Raw genomic sequence first — 12,108 nt, forward strand, 5'->3', positions numbered from 1 at the left:
CTTGGATCTCTAAGGAGGTGCTAATTTAGCCTCTGCCTGAGGCTACCCAGCAGGAGCTACGGAGAGGTCTGCAGATTCCTCTTCTTTGTTTGGGGTTTGGAGGTGCCCAGATGAGGCCCAGCTGTGAAACAGTGCAAACTGCTGTGGGGCCTTGGGCCTTCTTTGGATGTTCTGGGTCTTTCTGACCCAGCTGCAGTTTGTTGGGTAATTTTAGATTGCAAAGGGCCAGGCCATTCATATGCAAAAGCCTCTGCACACAGCTTGGGTGGGGCGGGGTCTCAGGGAATCAACAGGGCGGAGCAAACAGCTATGGCTGATCCTCAGTCCTACCCTAAGAGGCCCCTTGTCTCAGTGTCCGGGTAATCGCTGCAAGCACCTCTGAGAGAAAGCCGCCCTCGAGTTCTGCCTGCTGCCAGACAGTCCAGTTTCTCCCTGTATGAGTCTGGGTCCCCAGAGACTTGCCTGGTAGTGGAGTCGGGCATTCGGGAGCTTGTGTCTCCCTCCTGATTGAAAAAGACAACCACGTCCTCAGTTGCCAGCCCTTTCCGCAGGCGCGCCTCCGTACCTCTGCACTTTACTTCCACACCTCTTCTGAGTCTCAGTGTGCTTTTCTCTTTCCTTCTAGTTGTAGAATTTCCACTCAGCCAGCCTTCCTGTGGCTCTGGATGATGTCCGTTTTGTCTTTTAATTGTAGTTTTGAAGTGGTTGTGTGAGGCAGCAATTTCAGGTGTTTACCTATGCCGCCATCTTGGTTTCTCCCTTGCAAGCCTTTTTTACATAAGAAAATATTTTTTTATTTTTAGGAAGAAAATATTTTTAAATTACAATTTCAAATAGGAAATTTTTCACTTCAAAAGCCAAGAGAAATTCCTTTGATGACATTCATCTTCTATGACTACTAGTCTGCTTGGGCTTGCTAAAATTCTATGGACTGGGGGCTTAAATAATAGAAGTTTGTTTCTCACAGTTCTGGTGGCTGGGAAGTCTAAGATCAAGGTGTTGGCTGATTTGATTCTTGGTGAGGGCTCTCTTTAACTGGCTTGCAGATGGCTGCCTTCTCATTGTGTCCTCACATGGCCTTTCCTAGGTGCTTGCAGAGAGAAGGCGGGACAGGGAGAGGAAGAGAATATAAATGAACCCCTAGGGGTTCTCTTCCTCTTCTTATAAAGTCACTAATGTTATCAGATTAACTCCCCAGTCTCTACCCCCTCCCCCACCCCCTGACTTCATTTAACCTTAGTTACCTCCTAAAAGCCCTGATTTCCAATTACAATCACATTAGGGGTTGGAGCTTCAGCATACAATTTTCTCAGGGGAAGGGGGTGGGGCAGACAATTTAAATTTATTCCCTGGTAATGAATGACAACTTTAATTTTTAAATGGCATTCACAGTGCCAACACAAATGCTTTTACAGTAGGAATAATGTTTTTTAATACCTCTAACATAATACTGTCCAGGACACATAATTCCTTGTTTTTTAAATACCAAGTCTTTAATTGTAGTTCTTGCTGTTTTATTCCTTCCAGTAAATCTTTAGTTACAGTTACTGGGGGAAATTTGTATTCTCACTTGTAATATGTTACAGCTGAAAGTAGTACTAATGAGAGGTGAAACAGTAGCTTTCCATTATAATTTTATTTATAATGGCAGCTGATTGGACTTGGGGTAATATGTGTGCAATAACACTCAGTTGTCATAAGTAATAATAGCTAACAGTATGTCAGCTATTCTTTTTTAGACACTTCACATTTTTTATTGAGAGCAAGGTGGAGAAATGATCTGTAGTAAAGAAAAATATTGGAATAGTATACAATAACCAAACTATCTGAGAGGAGGAGCTTGTAGATCAGTAAATGCAATGCAGTGTGACAGGTATTATGATAGAAATACATACAGTGTACATAATGGAGGAAGTAGTCACTCCTGTAAGATGGATAGAAGCAAAGAGGGCATGGAAGTGTATAGAGGACATTACAGACAAAAGAAGCAGGCTTAGCAAATGACAGAGCCATGACATGGCTACAAATTTAGGAAATCTACAAGCCATTCCCAGTGGCTTAAGAGGAATAGGAGCTATAGCTAGTTATGTAGACTAAGGGCCAGATCTTGGAAGACTTTAAGTATTATGTTAAGGATTTTGGGCTCAATTCTGTAGGCAATGAGGAATCACTGAAGACAGATGATATGATCAGATCTGTTTCTGAAAGATCACTTTAGTATTGATTTGGGATGATATATTGGATAAGTAGGAGAAAGGAGGCAGGTGACTTGCAGTAGTCCAGGGAAGAGGTGTCTAGTTAAGACAGTAAAAATTATGATAGAAAAAGGACTGCAGTCAAAAGATGATAGGAAAGTAGACTCTACAGGACTTTGGATTGATTGGATGTGATGGGTTTGCTGAGCACTGCCTTGGGCTTAGCTGATATTTCTAACCATGAGTCCTCAGAGGCCCCAATATGAATATTTTTTTTCATTAATAGCCAAGCTTTAGCACAGGACAAGGTAGGGATTAGCAGGGCAGTGGTGGCTGGTGGGTAAAGATAGGATTTGCCAAGAGACTATGAAGTGTTACACTATACATTCCAGGCTGGGTAAGGAGAAAGTGAATGGGAAAAAGGAGCAATAATGCATGACAAATGGAAGGGTTGAAGGATGAGTTCTCTCCATTAGGTTGGAGATTAGATGAAGGACAGTTAAGAAAGTAAGACATTTGGAAAAGATAGCATCTGTAGTCAGAGATTGGTTTTTTTGAATTTAATATTATAGAGGCTGAGAAATGATAAAGTCCAGGGTATGACTACAGAAGCACATAGCTGAAGTGGGAATGTGGATGAGGGTTGTGGGAATTGAGGAAATTTGAGGTATGTTGTTGCTAGTTTATCCTTAGGGACATTTAAATTCCCACGATGATGCAGCTTTGGAGGAGAAAGAAGCTTTGGAGAAGAAAGTAAGCCAGTTGAAAAGTCTTTAGTGAGTTAGGAGGAGTAATTAAAAGGTAGGTAGATGACAATAAGAGGCTGGATACCCAGATGCTATTAACCTCAGAGGAAGAAGGATTTTACATATGAAAATGGAAAAATTAATACTAGTGTATGAGCATGATAGTGGAGCTGGGGGAGTTCTGGTTTCACCTTTGGGCTTTGGTAGATGAAGGAGAGGAGAGTCTTCTCTAGAAATAGCTGCAGGAAGTGGATTCCTGGACGAAAGTATTAGTTGAGGTGAAGAGGTGAGGGAAGAATTCTTTTTTTTAGAGAGTTAGGAGGACGGACAAAGGGAGAGAAAGAAGAGAGAACAGAGAGAGACATGTATTTGTTGTTCCACTTACTTATGCATTCATTGATTGTTGTATGTGCCCTGACTGGGGATTGAACCCACAACCTTGGCATATCGGGACGATGCTCTAAAAAAGTGCTCCACCTGACCAGAGCTGTGAGGGGAGAATTCTGTTGAGATTGTGAGGGAATTTATTCACTATGGAATAAAGATTACAGTATAAATGTTAGGATGAGTTAGTAGTGGAAGGAAGACTTGGACAGGTTAAATAGATGGAGGAAGAAACACATAGTTAGACTAGAAGCTCTGGCATTTTTGAAGAGAAACTTAGGATGACAAGGATAACAGCAATGTTTGGATTGATTTTAGTGAAGTTTATGGGCCTAGGAAAACAGGACCAAGTTGGTATTGTTTACTTGATTATATTAGCAGACTGCAGTCTTTGCTTCCATTTAAATGCCTTGCCAGTTGTTAGAAGATTCTTAATAAGGAGGTGGTCATGTTACCAAAAAGCTCTAGTCTAATGTGAAAAGTGTTAAGTGCCATTGTAGAGTATAGACAGAAGTCTACGAAAGTATAGAGAAACTTAGTTCCAGCTAAAAGTCCTGGCAAGACTTCTTGGAAAAGCTAGCTTTTTACTGGTAAAGAGTAGGTAGGATTTTAATAAACAGATTGGGATAAAGAGGCATTCTATTTTAGAATGGCTTGAGCAAAGGTATGAATTCAGGAAAATACAGAGCTCATTTGTAGGAATTTCAGAGAATAAAAGTAACTGTAGAGTGTGAGTACTTTGTTTAGTAGAAGAAGTGGATGTTTAAGATAGGTGGATGTTTAAGATAGGTGGACATTTAAGATAGGCATATTAGAAGTATAGAATTTGATACCTGCCTGCGTGGCTCAGTGGTTGAGCATTGACCTATGAACTAGGAGGTCATGGTTTGATTCCCTGTCAGGGCACATGCCCGGATTGTGGGCTCAATCCCCATTGTGCAGTGAGCAGGAGGAAGCCAATCAATGATTCCCTCTCATCATTGATGTTTCTATCTTTCTCCCTCTCCCTTCCTCTCTGAAATCAATAAAAAAATATTTTTTAATAAAATGTAGAATTTGATTTGGTGAAAAGGTACAAGGTACAAAGACAGGCTTGTCTTTCTATCTTTATCTTCTGCTGTTCTGCTTGTCCAGCCCTGTTGAACTATTTGTGGTTTCTCAAATAGTCTGTGCTCTATGATGATTCTGTAACTTTGCAGTGTCTTTTGTTTGTTTTGAAATTTCCTTGTTTGTCAGCCTTGCAATTTCTTCTTTTAAGACTCAGTTGAAATATCATCTTCTCTGTGAAATCCTCTCTGAACTTCCTAGGTAGAGTTAGGTGCTTCCTTTTCTTTTCTCCCAGAGAGTGTGTATTTGTCCGATCTATCCATCTGTAGCTCTAGCTCTAGCTCTAGCTCTATCTCTAGCTCTAGCTCTATCTTTATCTCATCTCTATCATTACATTGCATTTATTTATTGGCTTTCTCAGCCATATGCTTGTGAGCTTCATGAACACTGGGATTATAACATATTTATCTCCAGATCATAGTGCCTCGTGTGTAATGGGTTTGCACATATTATTGAGTGAATGTTCACTGGACGAAAGAATGGACGAATTTGATAAAAAGAATTAGCTGGGAATATTTTCATGAGTATTGGGGAAGTCTTTCAGAGGGAGCGTGGATGGTAAGAATACTTACCCATGCAGTAATACAGAGTTTGCAGTTTATCCGTATTTGGAGATAAGATTGAGTGGGCAAAGTATGACTAGTTGGCAGTGGAAGTTTTGATAAATAATGGAGTTCTAATGAAAATTTCTGAAATCGGAAAGCCCCATTTTCAAACATACTGTTGCTTTTTATTTTGCAGTGCTTCCACTTCTCATTCAGAGAATTCAGTGCATACAAAATCTGCTTCTGTTGTGTCATCGGATTCCATTTCAACTTCTGCAGACAACTTTTCTCCTGATTTGAGAGTATGTATACTGTTTCTAAGTTCTGAAGAAGTATTCTCTGTTAGCTATTTGTGGCCAACACTATCAATGTAACCTTTAACTGAGTAAGCAGGAGATATTCATGGAATATTCTCAAAAGAACTCACTCAATCTTTATAAAATATCTCAGAACAGGCCAGCAAATTGGGAAGTCTTATTTAGTTGAAAAATGAATGTGTAATTCATCTCTATGTTTGATAACTTTTAAGTTCTTAGCCAAAAGATAAGTGATGAATTTCACTGTGGTATAAAATATTTTCATGATTACTCCCATAATGATGGCCAGTAATGGCTAACATTTATTGAGTACTTTCCATGTGCCAAGCATTGTTCTAAGTGCTGTATGAAATATCTCTTATGATAGTTCTACCAGTTCTGTGAGGTAGACTATTATCAATCTATATTCTACACATGATAATAACTAAAATTAGTAACCTGTCCAAGGTCTCATAGCTACTAAGTTTTAGTGCCAGTATTCCAGCTCATGTGTTCTAGTTCTGGAGCTAAATCACTTAAATACCGTGCTATACATCTCATTATAGTTTTTAAGTATTCTCTGTTTATTATAGGCTTTGTTTCTTTGAACCTAACCATATTGGGAATATCCTGAAGCACTTTGTACATTTTTGGATTCATCTCCTTTTCTATAACTGCTTTTCTATGAATAATGGCCAAAATGAATTTCATTTTTAGTGCTAACCCTTAAACTTAACTCATAATCTTTTTATTCTGGTTTAGTAACTGTTTTCTCAGTGTTACACTTTCACAATTTTAACTAAAACATTATTTTCATTAATGAAGTCATTTGCTCTTGAGCTCATATTGAGAATATCTTATTTTATGCCTGTTGTCCCTTCAGGTTTAATATTAGATGCAAAAATAGCCTGAATTATTGATTCTCTTAGCACAAGAGTACCAAGGGAATCTGTTAAATTTATGCATCAGCTCCATGACTGCAGGAATTAGCTTCATTAGTGCCATATTCAGCATCTTTCACAACTTTGTGGGGTCCTCAGAATGTTTTTACTTGATGAATGAAGAGACAGTTGTTAAATGTTAAACTAAGGAGAAGATGGCTTTGATTACAAAGGTTAACTGTACTTTCCATAGTAGAGTGCCTAAAGTGACATAAATAAAAAAAAGAAAATTAATATGATAGCCTGCCTGTTACCTGTTTTGTCATTTTTTTTTGGGGGGGGGGGGTTATAAAAGCCCTTTTATAAAGCCATTTTTAAATAAAACAAAGTTTACAAAAGAAAAAAAAGATACAGAAAAAGAATAACTTGCTTCATGTCCCAAAAAGAAAAAAAAAAGTAAAGGGGACAATGCCAACATGCTCAACGATAAAGGGTTCTTTTTCTTATTTTTTAATACAAAATACAAGCAAAGGATACACATACTTAAAACAGAGCTCAGGAGCAGACATGCAGTCCTGGAAACCCTTCCATAAAGAAAGCAGGAATTTGTTTTTTTGTCTATGCAGGTACATACAGAGACTGGGATATGTAAAAATTAAGTATCACAAAAGACCATCACACGTCTACCAATGTATGTTGCATCTATAATTCACGAACAAAATCATGTTCATTTCAACCCCATTTCATTTAAATAAAAAACAACTTTTAAATAAAGTGGTTACATTCAAACTTTAACTTCCTTAGTACCATGCTGCAGATCTCAGCACTGTTAAGGTATTGCAAGAACGCCCAACCCTCTGGTGTCTGATCACATATCTAGCAACATTGCAGTATTAAGAAAGGGATGCCCCGGTCTCAGCCCATGGACTTACAATTAAACACATTTACGCAGGTTCCTCTTTTACCCTTCCTGCTCAGAACGTAAAAGATTAAGGACTAAAATTAAGGAAGACTGGGAATTTTAGAGCTGGCAAATGAAGTCTGAAAGATGAATCAAGGCAAACAATTTCTGAGAACGTGGCTGCTGCTTAACCTGACACGTCTTCAAGTCTTTCCTTAAATCTTACAGGAATTAGGTATTTAAGGTTTGCTGCAACATGGTCATGGTAAACAAACTAAGTAGAGCTCTTATTTACAAATCTTGTAACAAATACTTCTGGAGGGAAAAAAGAATTCACTAATTTCCAGAAGACAACGGTTTAATTGCCAGACATATACACACACTCACACACACACCCACACAATACTTCAGGGGTTTTTATACATGTTATTTAGGGGTAAGCTAAGTACTATACCCACTCCCCATCAAAAAAACAAAAAAAAGTTTTACCCTCCCCCCCATAAATCTAGAAAACCCCCCCTTCACCCCTGATGTACAAAGTGTATGCACAATGGTGGCATTCCACCAGCCACACAAAGCATGCTCCAACAGATGTCACCAGTTCAGTCACTCCGTTGGCATGGCAACAGGCAGGTTGAGGGGACTTTTGTCAATAGTGGTTAATACACAGTCAGCACCACTGTGAATTTTGTGAACTAGGCTTTGAAAAAAAAGAAGTGTGACTTAGGGATTTGGGATTCAAAAAGTCATTTTGTATCAAGTTTATCCCAAGACTAAGGGCAAATTAATATGATAGCCTGCCTGTTACCTGTTTTGTCATTTTTAAGGACATCTTTGTTAGATATATTGTCGGACTCAGTGTACATCGTTTCGCGATTACGTCACCATCTCCCATTTATTTATAAAAAAAAGTTCCGTCATTTTGATTATGTACATACAGTAGGCCCTCGGGTTACGTCGGAGATCTGTTCCTAATGCGCGATATAAGGCGATTTTTGCCATCAGTCGGAACCCACCTACATAAGCACCTACGTCACTCACATGGAGCACATACACAGCAGTAATGAAGTGAAACAGTAAAAAAAATTTAAAAGAAAGATAACAATTCCTGACCTTGTGGTAAATAAATAACAAAAAACATAAAGCACATATGTACATACGTCGAAATGACAGAACTTTTTTGTTTTATAAATAAGTGGGAGATGGCGACGTAACCACGAAAGGATGTACATCGAGTCCGATGTAATCCGAGGACTGTCTGTATGTGCTTTATGTTGTTTATTATTTACTGTGTTTACCATTAGAATACTACTTCTTTTTCAGGGTATTATGAGCTAAATGAATAACGATCTTCTGAAAACAGTGCATTAACTGGGCCAGTGCATGATGATAGATTCCTTGGTTTGAGGCAAAATGAAAGTAATTGAGGCAATATTATATCTCTGTGTCTTCACAGAGCTGTCTTGTAATAAAGACAACAGTCATGTTGGATTAGGGGCCCGCCCTTCTCCACTGTATCCTTATCTTAACTAATTACCATGACCCTATCTGCAGTGACCCCATTTCTCTCATTGTCATAATTAGCTAGCTAATAATAATATGAAGAAAGCAAAGGCGAGGCCAGACATCATTATAAGCATGGTCATCTGGGCAGCTTCACCAGTAAGCTATAGTTGCACACTCCCCAGGGAACACTGGTCTATTTCCTGCAGATCACTGGGGAAAGGGATCAAACAAAGAGAAATGGGTGCATGCGCAGTGAAGTCAGGATGACTAGGGAAGGTGCTTGTCTGTCAGTCTTACCTGGGACAAAGGTAATTGCCTAAGGCAGTGATGGCAAACCTATGACACGCTTGTCAGAGGTGACACGCGAACTCATTTTTTTGGTTGATTTTTCTTTGTTAAATGGCATTTAAATATATAAAATAAATATCAAAAATATGTCTTTGTTTTACTATGGTTGCAAATATCACAATATTCTATATGTGACACGGCACCAGAGTTAAGTTAGGGTTTTTCAAAATGCTGACACGCCGAGCTTAAAAGGTTCACCATCACTGGCCTAGGGGCTGAAGCTACTGCAAGCTGTGAAATCTTGGAAGGTTAAAAATCTCTGGGCAAAGAATTCTCTCTCTCTTGCCTCTTGCTTTGCTCCTGCTCCCTGCACTCTCTTGCTCAGTGGCCTGTACTCGCCCGTGCGCTAGCCCTTCATGTGACCTTAAGCAGCGTTATGTCCATGCAGACCCCAGATGCAATGGACTGCTGCTGGGAACACAAGCTAAGCTAGCCAGATGCTGGCCTAGACTGTGCTTTAATATGGTGTGGAAACTCTGGGCAGTGGCTTTAATCCTAGCCTCGCTGAAGATAAGATTGGACTTCTTCCATGGTGGCATGGGGGAAATGCAACATTGGAAACCCAGGGGTTTAATTCCACAGATATAAATATCACTCATTCTCCAGTTCGAGTCTCAGGAAATTACTTTCCTTGCAACATTGCAAGAATTCCACTTCCACTGGCAACAGCTGGGGACACTGAGGGCACCCCACATTTCCAGATAAGGTCACATTCTGAGGTACTGTCAACTAGGACTTCAACCTATCTTTATCTATGGGAGGGCACAATTCAACCCGTAGCATGAAGTGATGCTTTTCAGACCGTACCTCTGTAGATACCCTTTGTTGTTGTTGAATCATCGATGGTGATGTAATGTTATCCAATGTTTGCTAATTCTGGTTTCAGCTCAAAACCAAATTGTTCTTGGCAGTGTTATGAAAAGAAAGGGCTTCCTTGTGCTTGAATTTGGATGTGCTTTCAAATATATAACCAATAAGATCCATCCCAGATGCCAGTCTTTGACTCTACCCTGTTCAGATTTTATTTGTATGATTCATTTGCTTACTTTGTGGTTTGTCAGTTGTGGCAGAAAAAGGGGTTCTATGGAAAGTAACCTCATTTGGTGATCTGATTATAAATTCCTAACTGGGCTGGTCATGGTGGAGAGTGATGCCCCAGGAATATAACTTTAAAGGCTTATTTTTGCCTTAAGCCCTGTTCATTGTTTCTGTGCGTCCAAATAACATACCTTTTAAATGCCCCCTTGCAGATCCCTCCTTCTGAAGCATGAGAGTCTCCTGCCTTGCTTTCTCCTACCTTCATGTAATCTTCCTTCCCTTCCTTTGATTTTAAGTGCAGAAAAGTAACTGCAAAACTATTATTCTCTGGAGCCTTTGAGATCTTGCTCCCTGGCATAACTTGTCAGTTTGGCTCAAATAAACACATAAAGATTCTTTACAGGTTTGGAAGTTTCTTACGTCGACACAGTCAAGTTGTATAAAAAAATAGACTAAAGTAAAATTGATGTAAATAATTTTCTTTAATAGAATTACTCAATGAAGAATAAGTTCATTATTTTTTCCTCTACTGTTTTAGTACATAAAGAAACTGTGGTGGATAATTTGTAACTTCTACAGACTCATTTCTCCCTTTCAGATGATTTTAATTTAGTGTTCTGCAGATTTCAAAAAATTTCTTGCCTGTTTATCTGTCATCTGACATTCCATGTGAAAACTGATCCATAAACTTACCACTTGCAGATCATTGTTACAGATAAGGTTTCTGAAATTTCTTTATCATAATTTCCTGATCAGGGAGAGAGGGAGAGACGGGAGGTAGGTTAAAATCACATGGAAATTTACAGAGCTTGATAACGAGGGCATGGAAGACAATGGGGAAAAACATGGTTGGGGAGAGAGCAAAACTGAATTGATTTTAGGAATATAAAAAGTATTAGAAATTTCTATCTGTGTGTTTTTTTCACCAGTAAGATTTTAATGTGATTTATAGACTTCTTGATAATAAGAAAAGGATTAAGTATTGTATTGTATTCAAAGAGCAGACCTTATATAATCTTATCTTTGATATAACCAGAACTCCGGAAGCAGGCGGTTCTAATGAATCTGATGGGAAACAGGTAGGATAGTCATTTAATAACATTATTTTGACCCAGCAAGAGAAAAGTGTTTTATGTGTTCCAGGGGATTTCTCCAGGAGGGGATTTCTCTCCTCCTTTCAGAGTGGGGAGAGTTATATAACTTTTTCCCCACTAAAGGTATTTCCATGTGAATGCAGAAAAACCTGATGAGTCAATCTGGCTTTGCTGCTTTAATTCCACAAGCCCTTTTGTAGGCTCCTGGTATTTCTGAGTTGTCCTCTTGTTTTGATCTTAACCTCCTTTCTTTGTTATATTTGCATTTCTTCTTCCATTACTGACATATCTTAAATGCAGTTCTTCTCAAGTAAAAATTAATTGATTGATTGTATTTGTTTATTAAGCCTCTGGTCAAATTTAACTACTTTTTCCAACAAGTATCAAATATTTCTCTTTGCTTCTAATACCACTTTTTGCTTCTAATACTGCTTTTAAGATTCTCTCTTTGTCTTTTGCTCTTGGCATTTTAATTATGATGTGTCTTGGTGTGGTCCTCTTTGGATTAGTTTTCTACTAATCCAGGATTTTGCTATTTCTCTCCTAGATTATTATCATTTTGTCTTTATTATGTCCAGTTTTGTATACCTCCTTGACCATGCTATTAATCTCATCAGAGGTCTGCAGTGATTTTCCTTTACATGACTAGTCAAGTTTAAAATTCTTAATCCCCTTCCTAATATTATAAAAATTTCCAAACACACTACTGAGTTTTATGAGTTCTTTGTGTATTCTGGATATTAATGTCTTGTCAGATATATGCTTTACAAATATTTTCTCCAAATCAATAGTTTGTCTTTTCATTTTGTTGATGGTTTCCTTTCCCCTACACAAGTTTTTTATATAGTCCCACTTGTTTGTTTTTCCTTTTGTTTCCTTTCCTTTTGGTGGGAAAACCAAAAAATCATTGCCAAGACTGATGCCAGGGAGCTTACCCTCCATGGTTTATTCTAGTTTTATGGTTTCAGGTCTTATTTCCAAGTGTTTTTTTTTTTTTAATTAAATCTTTATTGTTCAGATTATTACATTTGTTCCTCTTTTTTCCCCCCCATAACTCCCTTCCTTCC

The 12,108-nt window shown here is 38.4% G+C and overlaps 1 protein-coding gene across 3 annotated transcripts in view; it reads left to right on the forward strand.

The window, feature by feature from the left end:
* The window catches only part of MTMR2 (myotubularin related protein 2), an 84,166-nt gene that overhangs the window by 23,165 nt on the left and 48,893 nt on the right, over window positions 1-12,108 (forward strand). For all 3 annotated transcript variants that reach the window (XM_014538574.1, XM_014538579.1, XM_014538585.1), the window contains exon 3: window positions 5,174-5,279. The gene's annotated coding sequence lies outside the window, so the exon portion shown is untranslated. The remainder of the gene's footprint in view (window positions 1-5,173; window positions 5,280-12,108) is intronic.

The sequence above is a fragment of the Myotis brandtii genome, unplaced genomic scaffold (assembly GCF_000412655.1).
Source record: "Myotis brandtii unplaced genomic scaffold, ASM41265v1 scaffold1043, whole genome shotgun sequence".
Lineage (NCBI taxonomy): Eukaryota > Metazoa > Chordata > Mammalia > Chiroptera > Vespertilionidae > Myotis > Myotis brandtii.